The following is a 17371-nucleotide window of genomic DNA, read 5'->3' on the forward strand; positions in this document are numbered from 1 at the left end:
TGTAATTTAAGGCTTTATTATATTGTTGCACACTAGTGGTTCTTACACGTGTGATAGCATCAATTCGCATTATGGAAGTGGGGATGCTATATGCATCGTCACAGAATATCTAATAATTACTCTTCTTATTTTTAGGTCATTTCTTATGTTTCTTTTATTTATAATGGTTTATAATATTTTTTTTTATTAGATGATTGTGAAGAAAAAATTATTTAGTTACTATCGAGTATTGGGTTTGGCATTCGTGGGGTACATTATAGGATGAGAGTGATGCAAAGGGTCCTTGTCCAAGATACACCTTATAAACATTTCTAATTAACTAGTTTCCTCCAAGATGCAAAGTAATCCTACTCAAATTACTACATTATATATTGTTTAAATAGACAAATATCTTACATATAAATTAATCTAGCTCTTTCATTGTCGTTTTAGCTAAGTAGTTCAATATGCATAAAAAATATAATCACATACTATTAATTCAATTATCCATAGACAATAAGATAGCTAGGTTCATGGGATTCATGTATGAAGTGGAGGTAGTCATTATCTTTTGCACTATCAATATGCTTGCCTTCTTATATAGATGAAATAGATCCTAGAAAACATAAAGATCTCAGTTGGGACATAAATCTAAAATCAGAGTGCATTGGCCAAGGCCATTATAAGGTCCTTGTCCACAACAAGCTATTTTTGATGTGGTAAATTCTGCAGATTACTTACTTATAATCAATTACTTACTTATAATATAACTTATTTACCAATGACTTTTATCTTATCAGCTACTTCTTTCATAAGAACAAGAGAAGGTGTGGTTTTGAGTTTAATACCAACGTGTGTCTAATGTTACTTGATCACTTAGTTTAAATATATTTTCTAATTTCTATAAGGTAGGATAAAGACTCAAAAAGTAAATAATATATATAGATGTAGATATAGATAATACCACATGCTTGGGGTCGAACGAGGAAATCGAAGTGCATTTGATGTGTGTTTGCAGCAATGAACACATGTCTCCCAAGTTTTTTGTTGAGTTCATTCACCATCTGAACAAATTGGGGGTTGTACAAAGAAGCAACTCATTGCAACTCAACTGAGCATCCTCTATTGCTGCTGCCCCTGATTGTGAGTTCTACAGGCACATATCCCATTAGTCCAGTTCCTATCACCAATACCCTACATGCTCTGAGGTGATGCACCCTCTACACTTAGACAAATAACATCACATATAGTTATAATGCTCTTATCAAAGCACTACTTATTCAATGACAAATAACATCAAATCAAATAATTTTAAAAAATTTAAGCTTGTAAATTTTTGTTTGAGCTATTATATGAATTGTGTTACATTTATATTAGAAATTACCAGCAATAATTTTTGATACTCAGATAGAAGAAACTTAATGTAGTTTGGCAATGCAAATTGATGAGATCGTATAGAGTATAGCACCAAGTAGTAGTTGTTCTCAAAGTTTGTAACACCCCGCCCCTCATTGTGCTTAAATGATTTAGAAACCGTATTTATTCGGGCCTTTGCCCACGTTAAAATTAATTTACTCTGCTCATAAATCTAGTAATTATTATTTAATTTTAAATTTTATTATTTTGCGTTTAACTTATTTTAATTAATTATAAAAAATTGAGAAAATTTGGAAAAACGGCGAATCGAAAAGAAAATCCAATGGGAAAAATCCCACGGGGAGAAAGGTTGCCCGCACGAGTGCTAGGCACTGTGCGCGCACGCATGCTAGGCACTGTGCGTGCACGCATGCTCGCACAATATCTGTGGGACATGTGCATAGCATGCACGTCCCATCTGTGCACATGACGTGGGGTCAGGACCTACACCCGTCTTGTCGTGCGCATGCGAGCCATCTGCGCGTCACCTCGCTCGTGAATGGGGGCTGCACATTGTGCGCGCACCGTTCGCGCAACAGGCTTGTGCATATAGGCCCTATGCACCTGGGCATGTGCGCCAGCTAGCCTCCGTGCGCATAACAGGAGGCTTGTGTGCCTGCAGGCTAGCCAGTAGCCCGCTGCCACCGCTGGTGGAGGAGGCCCTCTTCTTTCATTTTCGTGTCGAGCATCTTTTTCTCCCCCATCTTCACTAGATTTTGCCACTTTGTACGAATCTGATAGTTCTAAAACTCTATAAATTGTCCTTCCCCTTCCTTTCCTCTCGACACTTTCATTCTTCAACTTTTTTATGATTTAGAGATAGAGAGAAAGAGATAGTAGTCTAGTGAGAGAGGAAGAGAAAGAAAGGAGAACGGTGAAGAAGAAATATCAAGGTTTCTATAAGAAATCTAATATTTCTTTCAACGTCCTAAGGAGTATTTTTAGTTAAATTAATTTAATATGATTGTGAGTTTGCCGGTTTTTATGCTTTTATGTTAAGATGAGTCAAATTGTTTCTCTTTTCAAGCATACTATGTGAATTGCAAACACTTGATGAATTACATGTAATAAATATAATATATAAATGATAAAAAGAAAAAGTATAAAAGAAAAGTGGAATGAAGCCTGTATGGTTCGAATTGTATCTGTATTGACATGTATATTGCATCAAGTGTCTCGTTAGGCTTTTTATCTCTAAGGGATATCTGTTCCCTTTGACCTTCGAGGTATCTATTTTTTTCTCCCATATCTGGTCTGGAAAGACATTAGAGGACCACTCCCAGTGGATGAATGTGTACCCTATGACGAGAGTGGTATTGCACTATCTGTAAGAGTCACCCGTGGCTAAGTAATGTTATGACTGTGGATATTTGTTAGGGCCACTATGGCTGGTACGACCGTGGTCATAGATCGTACCATAGTTTGTCCAACCAGAAATGGGCCTAAGCAAAATGGCATATTTATATCTGATATGGTCATTCCAGTTGGGTAGTTGAAAATCTGTATCTGCCCTCAGAGATGGAAGTTGTAAAAACTTCATGAAGCATGACATGAAAATATGAGCATTTTATGATTTTTTTTATTTTTTTTTATTTAGTTTGATCTATGTTTGGTTGTCTATATTAACGTACCATTTTCTTAACAAATAAATGATTTTTCATAATGTGAGATAGATCAATGAGGAGGTCAATGGTAAGCTCTTAAGTCAAAATAATTAACTTTTGAAATCTTACGATTTTAATTTAATACTGTTTTCCTTACTGAGCATATGGAACTCGCTCTTTCCATGCCCCCTCCCTAGATGAGTAAGAAAGTGAAGAACTGCAGGTTGACCTACCCTTGGAAGTCTATGAGGATCCCGTGGATCCACAAGTCTGAGTGTATGACTTTTTCGCACTCTCATGAGTCTAATAGCATACTAAAAGGAGTGATCCTTATGTTTTGTTTTTGTATTTTGTAGCCATTTCTAGTCTCAGTATATGTATGTATTGGAAATCATATGTATTAGTAAGGGATTTGTAATAATTTTATTTTGCCGCATAAATTCACTCGTTATTTTGTATCTGTATCTAACACTTATTTGTCTTAATTAGCACTTGGGATGTCACAGATGGTATCAGAGAAGAATTTTGCGGATAAAATCCCTTGCATTGAGGCCTTAGGTAGATGAACCCTTTAGAATACCTAGGAAAGAAATAAACAATCTTTTTAAGATTAGACCACCAGCTCATATCTTTTTTCTTTTGTAGGAATGACACGCTAAAGACCATTCATAGAGCGTACTGAGCGACCCGTAGCCATGGATCATCCGATTAGGGCTGAATTTGTAGAACTTTTCTGAGTCATCCAAAGCTTAACTGCAGTTGTAGGACAAAATCAGGCAAATCCTTGTCTGCCCCATGCCCTTGAATACCAAAACACAGATCAGTCTATCTCCCACAATAGCATAATTTAGGGAACTTAACCCGCCACAATTTGAAGGTGCTCATAATCCTTTAGTAGCTGAAGCCTGGATCCTAAAAATAGAGAAGCTCTTCTCTATCCTATACCTGACCGAAGAACAAAAAGTTCTTCTTGCAACTTTCATGTTAAACGGTGAAGCAGAACACTGGTGATGACTTAAGAAGGAAGTCCTGCCTACCCCTACTACCTGGAAGTTTTCATAGATGTTTTTTTTTTATAACTTCTTCCATGTTTATGTTTTGGAAAATAAAGAGGAGGAATTTTAGGACCTTCGCCAAAGAAGTCTGTCTGTTGCCAAGTATGTAGCCCGTTTTGTTCAACTGTCTAGGTTTTCCCCTTTGATGGCCACCCCTGAAAGTTAAAAAGTTAGGAAGTTTATCAAGGACCTTCGTGCCGACATTTATGACTGAGTCGTGATGCTGAGACTCAGCTCGTATGTAGAGGTGCTTGAACATGGTCAGTTGGCTGAAGACATTATCTCAATCAAGCACCAACGTATTGCCTAAGTTCGTACCCAACAATAACCACAACAACTTAGAAAGAGATTGTCTGACCCAGTAAGTAACCCTCCAAATAAAAAAACTAGAGTTGGTCTTCCTCCTACCTTGCCTCCACCTACAGCTCCACCTGCCCGAGCTAACCAACCCTGTCAGTATTGTGGTCACTAGCATAGTGTCCTACCCTGTCGGCCAATCAATAACGCATGCTATTGGTGTGAAAGCACCCAGCACCTTATAAAGGACTACCTCCATGACCAAAAGATGTAGCCCGACTTGTAGCACAAGGTCGAGTGTACCACTTAGATGAATTCAGTGCCCTTCCTGCTCTTGTCCTTATCTAAGGTATGCTTTCTATTCATAACACTTCTACCAAGGCTTTGATTGATATAAGTGTAACTCACTCTTTTATTTTCTATGCATTTGCTTGTAATCTAGAGTTTAGACAAGAACCTTTAAGAAAAACACTAGTGGTGGAAACTCCCTCTAAGGGAAAAGACTAGAGGCTCATTATATATATAAGGACTGTAGGATAAGAATTTTAGGAATAGAGGTATGTATAAACCTGATACTGTTAGATTTTGTAGGATTTGATGTAATATTTAGGAATGTACTGGTTGGAAAATTTTAGAGTTATAACAGACTGTGAAAGTAAAATTGTAATTTTACGAATCTCTGAAAAAAATAAAAATTATTGTTATTTTTTTCCTAAAAATTAAATGAACAAGAATATGGGTGTTGATCCTATTGTGTGTTCCATACCGATTATTTGTAATTTTTCAGATGTCTTTTCCATCGAACTCCCTAGTTTGCCTCCCTCACGTGAGGCTGAGTTCTTAATTGAATTGTTGCCTGAAACCCAATAGATCTCGAAGCCCGCTTATTGCATGAGTCGCGTTGAGCTAACAAGGAACATCAGCTTTCTGACCTTATCACTCAAAAATTTATTTTCCCTAGCCATTCTCCTTGGGGCACTCTAGTGTTGTTCGTGAAGAAAAAAGATGGTTCCCTTCGACTTTATATGGACTATAGGGAACTCAATTGAGTGACCGTTAAAAGCAAGTACCCCTTACCCCAGATCGATGATCTCTTTGACCAACTGCAAGGAGCAATGATCTTCTCTAAGATCAATCTCAGGATCGTATATTACCAGTTGAGAGTTAAACCACCTTCCAGTGCAGGTACAGTTTGTAGGGGTTCAGGATGATGTCGTTCGGATTGACTAATGCCCTAACAACTTTCATGGATCTAATGAACTAAATTTTTTGGCATGCACTAGATCAGTACGTCATCATTTTTATTGATGACATTTTAGTGTATTCCAAAAGCCTTGAGGAACACGCTGTGTATTTGGTTGAAGTGTTGAAGACTCTCTGTCAAAACCAACTGTATGCAAAACTAAGCAAGTGCTTATTTTAGTTGGATCGAGTTTCTTTTCTCGGTTATGTAATCTCAAGTGAAGGAGTTTCTGTAGACCCATCCAAGATGGAATCGGTAGTCAGCTGGAATCCACCCACCAACATGGTCAAGGTACGTAGTTTCTTTTGTTTAGCAGGCTACTACCAATGGTTCATTGACAGATTTGCCAAGATTGTTGCCCCTATGACTTGACTCACCTAAAAAGGTATACCCTTTGTCTGGAATTATAAACGCAGTCAAAGCTTTATGGAATTTAAACATCATTTCTCCTCTGCCCCTGTGTTAATTCTTCCTGATGATGTTGGGAGATTCCAAGTTTACAGCGATGCATCTCATGTTGGTTTGGGGTGTGTCCTAATGCAGCATGGTAGAGTAGTCGCCTTTTGGTCCCGACAACTCAAAACTCATTAGTAGAACTACCCAACCCATGACCTGGAGTTTGCAGTCATTATCTTTGCTCTAAAGATATGGTGGCATTACCTGTATGGTCATACTTTTGAAATCTATACTGACCATAAGAGTCTCAAGTACATCTTCTCTCAGCAGAAGTTAAACGTAAGGCAGAGGCGCTGGATGGATCTTCTTAAAGATTATGATTACCAAATAATTTATCACCCTAGGAGAGGAAATGTAGTTGCCGATGCATTAAGCTGAAAGGAGTCTGTAGTGCTGGCTCAAACCATGGCCTCCAGTTGGAAGATGATGGGCATTGTACAATCACTCTGCCTTAGCTACTACGGCAAGGGCACCTATCTCGCGCAGATCTGAGCCATGCTAGATCTCTTTATGAAGATCTAGGAAGCCCAAGCCACGGACTCAGAACTCACCAAGAGTCTAGGTAAGTTCACTTCTGACAAATCTCCTGATTTCAGGATCTCTGATGATGGATTGTACATATTCCAGAACTGAATTTGGGTCCCCATTGCTATACGTGTACTCAAGGCTGCCCATGGTTTTAAGTTATCTATTCATCCCGGACGTAGAAAAATGTACCGAGACTTGAAGCGACAATATTGGGGCTAGGAATGAAGAAGTATATAGATGACTACATCTCTCGATGCCTCAATTGTCAACAGATAAAGGCAAAACATTAGAGACCTGGTGGCTTGCTACGGGGTCTTCCAATTCCCAAATGGAAATGGGAGCATGTGACTATGGACTTTGTCACAGGATTACCCAGGAGCTGTTCTGGCCAAAATGCCAACTTGGTCATCGTGGATAAGCTAACAAAGACTGCCCATTTCCTGTCTATTAAAAAAATGGACTCCACTAGTAAGTTAGCCCACCTATATGTTGATGAGATTGTTTAACTTCATGGAGTTCCCTCATCCATTGTGTTCGACTACGATCCCCAGTTCACTTCTCACTTTTGGGACTGCTTCAAAAAATCTCTAGGGTCTGGGTTGTACTTTAGTACCGCTTATCATCTCCAAACGGATGGATAGTCAGAACATACGATCCATACATTGGAAGACATGTTGCGTGCTTCTGTTCTTGACTTTGGTGATAACTGGTATGAATTTCTTCCTCTTTGTGAATTCGTTTATAATAACAGTTATAATTCCAGTATCGGCATGGCCCCGTATGAAGCATTGTATGGAAGGCCATGTCATTCTCCTACTTGCTGGAGTAAAGTCGAGAACCAGCGCCACTTAGAACTAGACTTCATTCAAGAGACCATTGAGAAGGTCGTAATCATCTGCAAGAACTTGGCAACTGCGCAAAGTTGCTAAAAGAGTTATGCCGACAATCGTAGGCGACCCTTGAAGTTTGCCATGGGAGATCAAGTTTTCCTTAAAGGTTACCCCTATAAAGGCAAGATACGGTTTGGGAAGAGAGGGAAGTCTAATCATCGAGCGCTTTGGGCCCATGGCATACCGCCTCGCACTATCTCGAGAGTTCGTGGGTCTACATAATGTCTTTTATGTCTTGATGCTCAAGAAGTGCCACCCTGATTCTTCTCATATTATTCCTCATGATGAGGTCCACGTACAGGCTGACATGACTAATGAGGAGGTTCCTGTGGAGATTCTTGGGTGAACCGATAAGTTCTTGCGTAACAAGACATTTCTCATGGTGAAGGTATGATGGCAGTATCATACCTCGGAAGAAGCGATGTGGGAGTTAGAGGACGAAATGAGAAAAAAGTATCCAAACTTATTCGAGAAAAATTTAGGGACCAAATTTTTTTAAGGTGGAAGGAATATAACACCTCGCCCATCACTGTACTTAAATGATTTGGAAATTTCATTTATTCGGGCCTTTAGCCACGTTAGAATTAATTTACTCTGCTCGTAAATCTGGTTAATTATTACTTAATTTATTTTTATTTAAATTTATTTAATTTTAATTAATTTTAAATTTTATTATTTTGCATTTAACTTATTTTAATTAATTATAAAAAATTGACAAATATTAGAAAAATCGCGAATCAGGAAGAAAATTGCTCTGGAAAAATCCCATTGGGAGGCAGGTTGCCTGCACATCCTGTCGTGCGTAGGCAGTCCGCGCGCGTGCAACAAGCCTGCGCGAATAGTCCCTGTGCACCTGGGGCCTGCGCTCGCTGCAAGAGGCCTGTGAGCCAGCAGAATGCCTGCAGTGCGCCGACCGGGGCATTACAACCTCGGACAGTGCACCGTCGATTCCTCGTGTGGTGCGCCACCGCTGCCGATGGAGGAGGCCTTCCTCCCCTGTTTTTTGTGCTGAGCATCTTTTTCTCCTTTCTCTTCACTGGATTTCGCCACTTGGTGTGAATTCGACGATTTCAAAACTCCATAAATTGCCCTTCTCCTTCCCTTCCTCTCCACACTTCCATTCTTCTATTTTTCAAGATTTACAGAGAGAGAGAGAAAGAGATAGTAGTTAGTGAAAGAAGAAGAGAAAGAAAGGACAACAGTGAAGGAGAAAATATGGAGATTCAGCAAGCAATAATATTTTTTTCGACGTCCTAAGGAGTATTTTTAGATAAACTAATTTAATATGATTGTGATTTTACTAGTTTTGTATACCTCTGTGTTTAGATGATTCGAATTGTTCTTCTTTTCAAGTATGCTATGTGAATTGCAGACACTTGATAAATTGCATGTAGTAAATATAATATGTAAACAGTAAAAATAAAAAGTATAAAAGAAAAGAAAAAGAAAAAAGTGGAATGAAGCCTGTGTGGTTTGAAGTGTATCTATATTGACCTGCATATTGCATCAAGTGTCTCATTAGGTTTTTTATCTCTAAGGGGTATCTATTCCCCTTGACCTTTGGGGTATCTGTTTCCCTCTCACCTATCTTGTCTGGAAAGATGTTAGAGGACCACTCCCAGTGGATGACAACGTACTCTCTAACGAGAGTGGTATCACACTATCTGTAGCGGTCACCTGTGACTAAGTAATGTCATGACTGTAGATAAATGTTAGGGCCACTATGGCTGGTACGGCCGTGGTCATAGATCATACGATGGTTTGGCCAGCCAGAAATGGGCCCAAGTAAATTTTAGTATCTGTATATGATTGGTCATTCTACTTGGATAGTTGAAAATCTGTATATACTCTCAGAGATGGAAATTGTAATGACTTCGCGAAGTATGACACAAAAATATGAGCATTTCATGATTTATTTAATTTTCTTTATTATCTGGCATGATGTATGTTTGGTTATCTGTATTAACGTACCATTTTCTTAACAAATAAATAGTTTTTCATAATGTGAGATAGGTAAACAAGGAGGTCAATGGTAAGCTCTTAAGTCAAAATAATTAACTTCTAAAATTTTACGATGTTAATTTAATATTGTTTTTCTTACTGAGCATATGAAACTCACTCTTTCCATGTCTCCGCCCCCAGATGAGGAAGAAAGTGAAGAACCGTAGGTTGACCGATCCTTGGAAGTCTATGAGATCCTGTGGATCCACTATTCTGAGTACATGACTGTTTCTGCACTCTGATGAGTCCAATAGCATAGTGAAGCAAATGACCCTTATGTTTTTTTTTTTATATTTTGCAGCTACTTCTAGCCTTAGTATATGTATGTATTGGAACTAATATATATTTATAAGAGATTTGTAATAATTTTATTCCGCTGTATAAATTTTATCATGCACTCGTTATTTTATATCTGTATCTGACACCCATTTGCCTTAATTAGCACTTGGGATCTCACAAAATCATCGCCACTAATACTGATGAGCACAAGTGCTTGATTTACGAGTCTTTGAGTTTGTTTAGGTCTGATAAGAGAACTTGCTCTTTGTTGTTATTCTTGGAAGTAATCCAGTTGTCTGCACTTTCTAATTATGTTCAACAACAACCATATAATAAAATAATAATTTATCAGTCATAGACTAATTTCTATTTTATAAATTCTCGAGAGATTTTCCAAAAAAGATGATAGCTCATTATAGTGAATCTCGAATACTCATTTAATAATAGGCTTATACATGGTATAGTAGTCTTTGCCCTGTCAGCTATGGAGTCAAGTATGGCAATGGAGGTTCTAATAACTCAATTTCTTGACCTGCAAATGTAAACATGCATTATATAAGCATGACCATGCATTTTTTGGTATAGGAATAATGCAAGATTTTGAAATCTATAGGCTCTGACTGATGAGGTCTGGGATGTTAAGGCCATTGGAGAAGTAGCATGTAGGCCTATAAGTCGAATACAATTCCATATGGAGCTGAATCTACGCAAGCAATTATCACTAAGTAATTGTTGTTGCCACTATTGACAAAGGAATCACCAAATACAAAAAATGCACGTGCATCTACGAGTATCGATAGTGTCAATAGAAGGCCTATAATGACTAGAAGATTGTATATTAATGATACTGAAGTTGTCATTATCAAATGCATATCCTTACTATTGAAGAAGACATAAATATATGATTGTGAAAGATTTCATATAGGAATGCTTGCATTATATAATGTTAGCTATTAAAGTTATCTGCCAACAATTTACATGTGCCTTTAAATTCAATTCCAATGTCTTACTGGGTCTTAGTTGAATTTTAGATTAATTTTTCTTTTCTGTAAATAAAATTTTACAGTTGTATTTTACTGAAAATTATTTCGAAGTTTTAGTTAATCTTTTTCCTTCAAAAAATGGGCAAGCTTTTAGGTTGCAAATGTTCATTAATGGGAAAAGAAAAACTCAAGGCCTTTTATGTCATGCAATCTGGATGAATGGTTTGAAGTACACCCAGAAACAATTTACTTTCCACCGCCCATTTTATAAAGGAAGATAAAAGAATATCATGCTGTTTAAACTTTTGTTAAATTCAACTTGATATATAGATAATGATAAGAAGAAAATTGTATTAGACTACAAAAGTCCGAATATGTTATTGTCAAGTGAATAAATTTATTGAAAAGTTAGCATATATAAAGATAAACTACAAGTAATTTAATCAATTGCATCTACGTTTACAAGAGACATAAACGTGAAATTCACTGTAGAAAAATTATGAAATTACAAATAAATTCTTTTTCTCAAACCCTAACCCCAAATACATTCAAAAATTTCAATAACATTTAAACTCATTTCAATTTTAAGAGTAAAGGACATGTACATTGCAAATTTTGGAAAAGATTCTAAAATAATGAGTATTTAATTTCAAAGGCGCCGAGAAAATTCCAATTTCTTATTCCCCAAACAAGCTTGGCTCACCCGCTCCGCTGCGCAGACAGACCCAACTTTCGCTAGCATTTAATCTTGTGATCTAATTGGTCTAAGGTATTAAACTTTCTCAAGTGTTCAAAAAGTTATAGCTCTATATCCAACTTCCAATTCACATTTTCTATTCTTTCAGGTGAGGAGAATAAATAATCACACATGACCCTTGTGTTTAAGTAAGAAGGTTGATTTTCAAAATTCTTAAGCTTCTAAACTGTGTAAATTTGAAAGCAACCACAATTATTCCATTCAGTCAGCTCTTTGCCAACTATTTCAATGTGAATATCTTCCACCTTTTTTTATTCGTCTTTTCATATGTTTCTTTATTTCATGCTCATGGGTCGAAATTTTCATAATCTGACTTACTCTTGTAATTTTTTTGTTGGTAATCTTAAATAACTGACTAAATCAATTGTCTCCATAATTCAACTATCTACTGAAAAATACCGGCAGTTGTGAGTGGCACTGTTATTAAACCTCAACTATCTACTGAAATTAACAAATGAAGGGTGGTAGTAGTGGTAGTTGCCGGAGGAAATGCTATATGTATATTATATATAAGAGAATTAGAAGCTCAAGTATCATATTTCATGTTCTTTTAATCAATGAAGAGTTATTTTTCTAAGCTCTGCTATTTTGTTTCGGTATATGCATAAATAAAAATACATATTCTGCTTGCAGGAACCGCTTTGTCTAAATGCTTCAAACTAATCACCTTGATGAACCTCCTTCACAATTATATTTATACGTACATATACACACACACACACACACGTACATACATACAGCTCTCTGTCTAATCTTTATTCAGGTACATGTGAAGAAGCACATGGGTGGTATAAATCTGTTAGTTATATACATATATATATCTATACAGCTCTCTGTTATTAAGTCTCTGTTATCTATCACTAATTGGGGCTATTTGAAGGTAATGTGTGCTTGTATTTTATAGTGATTTTCTCACTTTGGTTAGCTAAGAATTAACCTTATATAGGTAATGAAAATGATTTACTTTCATTTATATTTTGTTCTATTAATAAAATACACTCCCAGATAACATAAAACATTTCTGGCATTAAATTTTCCATTTCATTCCCTGCTTTCTAACTCCTCCCAAACATACACTTGGAGTAAATGCAAGTAAACAAAAGGCCAAATAACTGAATCAAAACCAAAATATTTACGTTAACCCACTTAAAAACATTTTGAAGAGGAGAAAACCAACACTTGGAAACAAAACTTGGAAAGATTACTTAAGTTGTTCAGTCACTGTCAGCAACTCCAACAATGCTTGGGAATGTTCATTAAGTGAGAATCCCACATCGGAAACTGATTTCTTCTTTATATATTAGGGCCAGAGAATCTACAACCGCCGAGCTCAGTAACACGAGCTTGATTGATTCTTGAGTCTTGGGCGTAGGCTTGGGACTCAATGCTCTTAGAGCGGAGGGGAGTGCATGTGGCTGGATACATAGCAGGGAAGACCTTCCACTCTCTTCAAAATGACAATCATTTGTGAGGATCTCTTTCTCTCTCTCAACATTTATATATATATATATATATATATATATATGTCTATCAATATTTTGATTTTGATTGATGTTTTATTTGTCAGTGGAAATTGCCGATGGTCACTACAATGGCCCTCATCAACTTGCAGGTTCCTATCTTTCTTTCTCCTCGTTCTTCTCTGTGTTTAAACTGTGTAACCTTTAGTTAGTAATCTGTTTAATTAATTTGTAATAAATTAATAATTTCTAATTATGTTGCATTGACCATTACATTATTTCACTGTCAAATACGTACATAGGAAAAAACCCTATATCAACTTTCTTTTTGTCTCTACTTCTCTCCTTTTTAGTCTATCTTACACCAACATTATATAAACAAGTGTTTCCAGACCATGGCATACAATATACTATGCGCTGAAACTTCCTAAACAACTGTTTGACAAAATCTTGAATTTGAGAAAATTTCCCGAGGACTTTTTAGGAATTTCATTTAAATTGTTGGTTAAAACCATTTTTTGCTTCACATTGATTGGTTTGCCATTAAGGCATGATGTAAATGATGGTGATTTGAGGCTTCTGGAGGTTTTTGCGCTACGTTTTTAACAATTAAATCCTAAAATTTGTTACAGAATATACAAATTTTATTGTTAGATTAATATAGATACAATTGTGAGTTTGCAAAATGAATTTGTAGAATTTATTTACTGCAAATATGATTTTAAAGAAAAATCAGGCTAAACAAACATAATTGAGTTGTATTTTTACCTTGTTGAGAATATAAAATTTGTCACTTTATAAATATATTATTCATTATAATTGGCCTATAATATTTAATTAAGTGAGACGTACAATTAAATTTAATGTTGAATTGGTTGAGTTTTATGTGATAAAGTTGAATTTTGTCTCAACAAGTTTATTATGCTTTGGATAGAAGAAATATTTCAAAATGGTTAGATTCTCTTAATTGTAGTAGTAACATGTTAAAAAAAAGACTCCAACTTTGTAACAAAGTCTAACCATGGACTGATAATAAATTTAAAATCTAATTTTCTGTCTTCCATGTCATGTAACTAGAGTCTTCTTTTCCATTTAAAAAGGGATATTACGACTTTGTGTAACATCCCGACTATTACTGTGCTAAAGTGATTTGAAAACTTTATTTATTCTAGCATTTGAATGCTTTAAATTTAAATTAATTTATATTGTTATAGAGATACGTGATTTTAGTATATTTTTATTTTTATTTTTCATTTATTTTAATAATTTTATTATTATTTTAAATTATTTTAAAAGAAAAATTTAAAAAAAAATCAAAAAACATCGAAACGGGAGAAAACCTACTCGTCGAAAAAATTTCGCGAGAAAACAATTTGCCTACACAGGTGCAGGGCATCATGCGCATGCACATGCGCGTACAGTGGCCGCGGGGCGTACACACAGCGTGCATGATCCATCCACACGCTAGCACACATGGGACGTGCACACAACGCACACGTCCCCTTCGCATGCACGAAGCACGTCTCCTCTGTGTGCACAGCACGGGGTTAGGACAAGCACGCGCATCCTATCCCGTGCAGACGGGTCGTCCGCGCATCACTTTGCGCACAGACATGCATCGCACACTGTGCACGCGCCATCCGTGCAGCAGGCTTGCATGGACAAGCCCTGTGCACCTGGGGCCTGGGTGCAGCAGGCCTGCGCGCGGCGCCCAATGCGCTTAAGCCCTATGCGGGTAGCAACAGGCTTGTGCACCAGCAAGTTAGCCTACAGCGTGCCGACTAGGCTTTGCCACCTCGGGTAGTGCTCTGCCATTGCCTTGGGCGGCGCACCACCACCACTGGTGGAGGAAATTTTCCTATCTCATTTTTCATGCAAAAGAATCCTTTTCTCCTCTCTCTTCACCGGATTTTGCCATTTGGCACAAATCCAACAGTTTTGAAATTATATAAATTGCCTTTCCTCTTTCATTCATCTCCACACTTCCATTTCTTTCATTTTTCAAAGATTTGGGGAAAAAGAGAGAGAGAGAGAGAGAGAGAGAGAGATAGTAAATTAGTGAGACAAGAAGAGAAAGAAAGGAAAATGGTGAAGAAGAAAACATTGAGATTTCAGTAAGGAATCTAGTATTACTTTCGACATCTTAAGGAGTATTTTTATATTAGTAAGTTTAATATGATAGTTATTATGCCTGTTTTGCATGCTTGTATATTCAAATGAGTTGAATTGTTCTGATTTTCAAACATGCTGTGTGATTTATTGACACTTGATGAATTTACTTGTAATAAATATAATATGTAGCCCGTGATTATAAAAGTAAAATAAAAGAAAAAGAAAAAGAGAGAAAAGTGGAATGAAGTCTGTATAGTCGAAAGTGTATCTGTATTGACATGCATATTGCATCAAGTGTCTCGTTAGACTTTTTATTTCTAAGGGGTATATGTTTCACCTCCCCTATCTGGTTTGAAAGGACATAAGAGCACAGTTCCCAGTAGATGATGGTGTGCCATCTGATGAGAGTGGTATCGCACTATCTGTAGGGGGTTACCCATGGCTAAATAATGTCATGACTATAGACTATCTGTTAGGACTACTATAGTTAGTACAACTGTGGTCATAGATCGTACCATGGTTTAGCCAACCGAAAGTAAGCCTAAGCAAATTAGCATATATGTATCTGATCTGGTCATTCTACTTGGGCAGTTGGAAATCTATATCTGTATCGGCCCTCAAAGATAAAAGTTTGTAACGATTTCGCGAAGCATGACATGAAAAATCTGTGCATTTCATAATTTATTTGATTTTCTCTATTATTTGACATGATATATGTATATTTGATTTTCTGTGCTAACGTACTATTTTGATATTCAAATAAATAATTTTTCCTAATGATGAGTTAGGTAAACGAGGAAGTTGAACAGTAAGAAAAATAATAAACTTTTAAAATCTTACGATATTAATTTAATATTATTTTTCTTACTGAGCATATAGAACTCACTCTTTCTATCCTTCCCTCTCCCTCCCAGATGAGGAAGAAAATGAGGAACCAAAGGCAGACTTACCCTTGAAAATCTATGAGGATCCCATGGATCCACAAGTCTGAGTGCATGTCTGTTTCTACGCTCTGATGAATTCCAGTAGCATAGTGAAAAAAATGGCCCTTATGTTTTGTATTTTGTAGCCACTTCTAGCCTCAGTGATGTATGTAATTGGAACATTATACATATATATATATTTGTAAAGGATTTGTTAAGGTTTGATTTTGCTGCATAAATATTATCATACACTCGTTATTATGAATCTATATCTAATACCCATTTGCCTTAATTGGCACCTGAGATGTCACAGGTGGTATCAGAGTAGAATATCGCGAAACAAATCCCTTACACTGAGAACTAAGATATATAAACAGTTTAGAATATCTTGAAAAAATAAATTTCCTCCTTTCAAAAATCAAACCTCCAACTCGTGTCTTCCTTTCTTTTGTAGGAATGACGGCAAGAAGGCCATCTATAAAATGTACTGAATGACTTGAAGCCCCAAATTATCCGACCAGGTCTGAATTTTCATAACTTTTCTGAGCTGTTCAAGGATTAACTACAGCCATAGGACAAAATCAGGCCAACCCTTGTCCACCCCCTACCCCTGAGTTCCAAAACCTAGTTCGGTCTATCTCTTATAATATAACAGAGTTTAGGAAACTTAACTTCCCATACTTTGAAAACGGCCCTGATCCTTTAGTAGCCGAAGCTTGGATCCTATAAATAGAAAAGCTCTTCTCTGTACTAGACCTGACTGAAGAAAAAAAAGTCCCTCTTGCTGCCTTTATGTTAAATGGTGAAGGCGAACACTGGTGGCAACTTAAGAAAGAGGTCCTGCCTAGCCATACTACCTAGAAGTTTTCATGGATGCTTTCTTTGATAACTTATTCCCTGCTTATGTTCGGAAAAAGAAAGAGAAGGAATTCTAGGACCTCCACCAAGGAAGCTTGTCTGTAGCCCAATACGCAGCCCGATCTGTTTAGCTGTCTATGTTTGCCCCTTTAATAATCACCCTCGAAAGTTGAAAAATTAGGAAGTTTCTCAAGAGCTTTCGTACCGACATTTATGACTGGGTACCGATGCTAAGACCCAGCTCATATACAAAGGTGCTTGAACATGCCCAGTTAGCCGAAGATCTTATCTCAACTAAGCACCCATGCTTTGCTCGAGTTTGAGCCCAACAACAGTCCCAACAACTTAGAAAGATATTGTCAAATCCAGTAAGTATCCCCGCAGACAAACGAACCAGAATTTCCCTTCCTTCTGCCTTGCCCCCACCTACAGCCCCACCTGCCCGAACTAACCAACCTTGTCAATATTGTGATCGCTCGCGTGGTGATCTACCATGTCGGTGTATCAATCACGCTTGCTATCAGTGTGGA

The 17371-nt window shown here is 36.9% G+C and overlaps 1 pseudogene; it reads right to left on the reverse strand.

Moving 5' to 3' along the window:
* Positions 1–478: 478 nt before the first annotated feature.
* Positions 479–10608, reverse strand: LOC110815797 (GDSL esterase/lipase At5g18430-like; annotated as a pseudogene).
* Between the last annotated feature and the right edge of the window lie 6763 nt (positions 10609–17371).

The sequence above is a fragment of the Carica papaya genome, chromosome 8 (assembly GCF_054855325.1).
Source record: "Carica papaya isolate Zhongbai chromosome 8, ASM5485532v1, whole genome shotgun sequence".
Lineage (NCBI taxonomy): Eukaryota > Viridiplantae > Streptophyta > Magnoliopsida > Brassicales > Caricaceae > Carica > Carica papaya.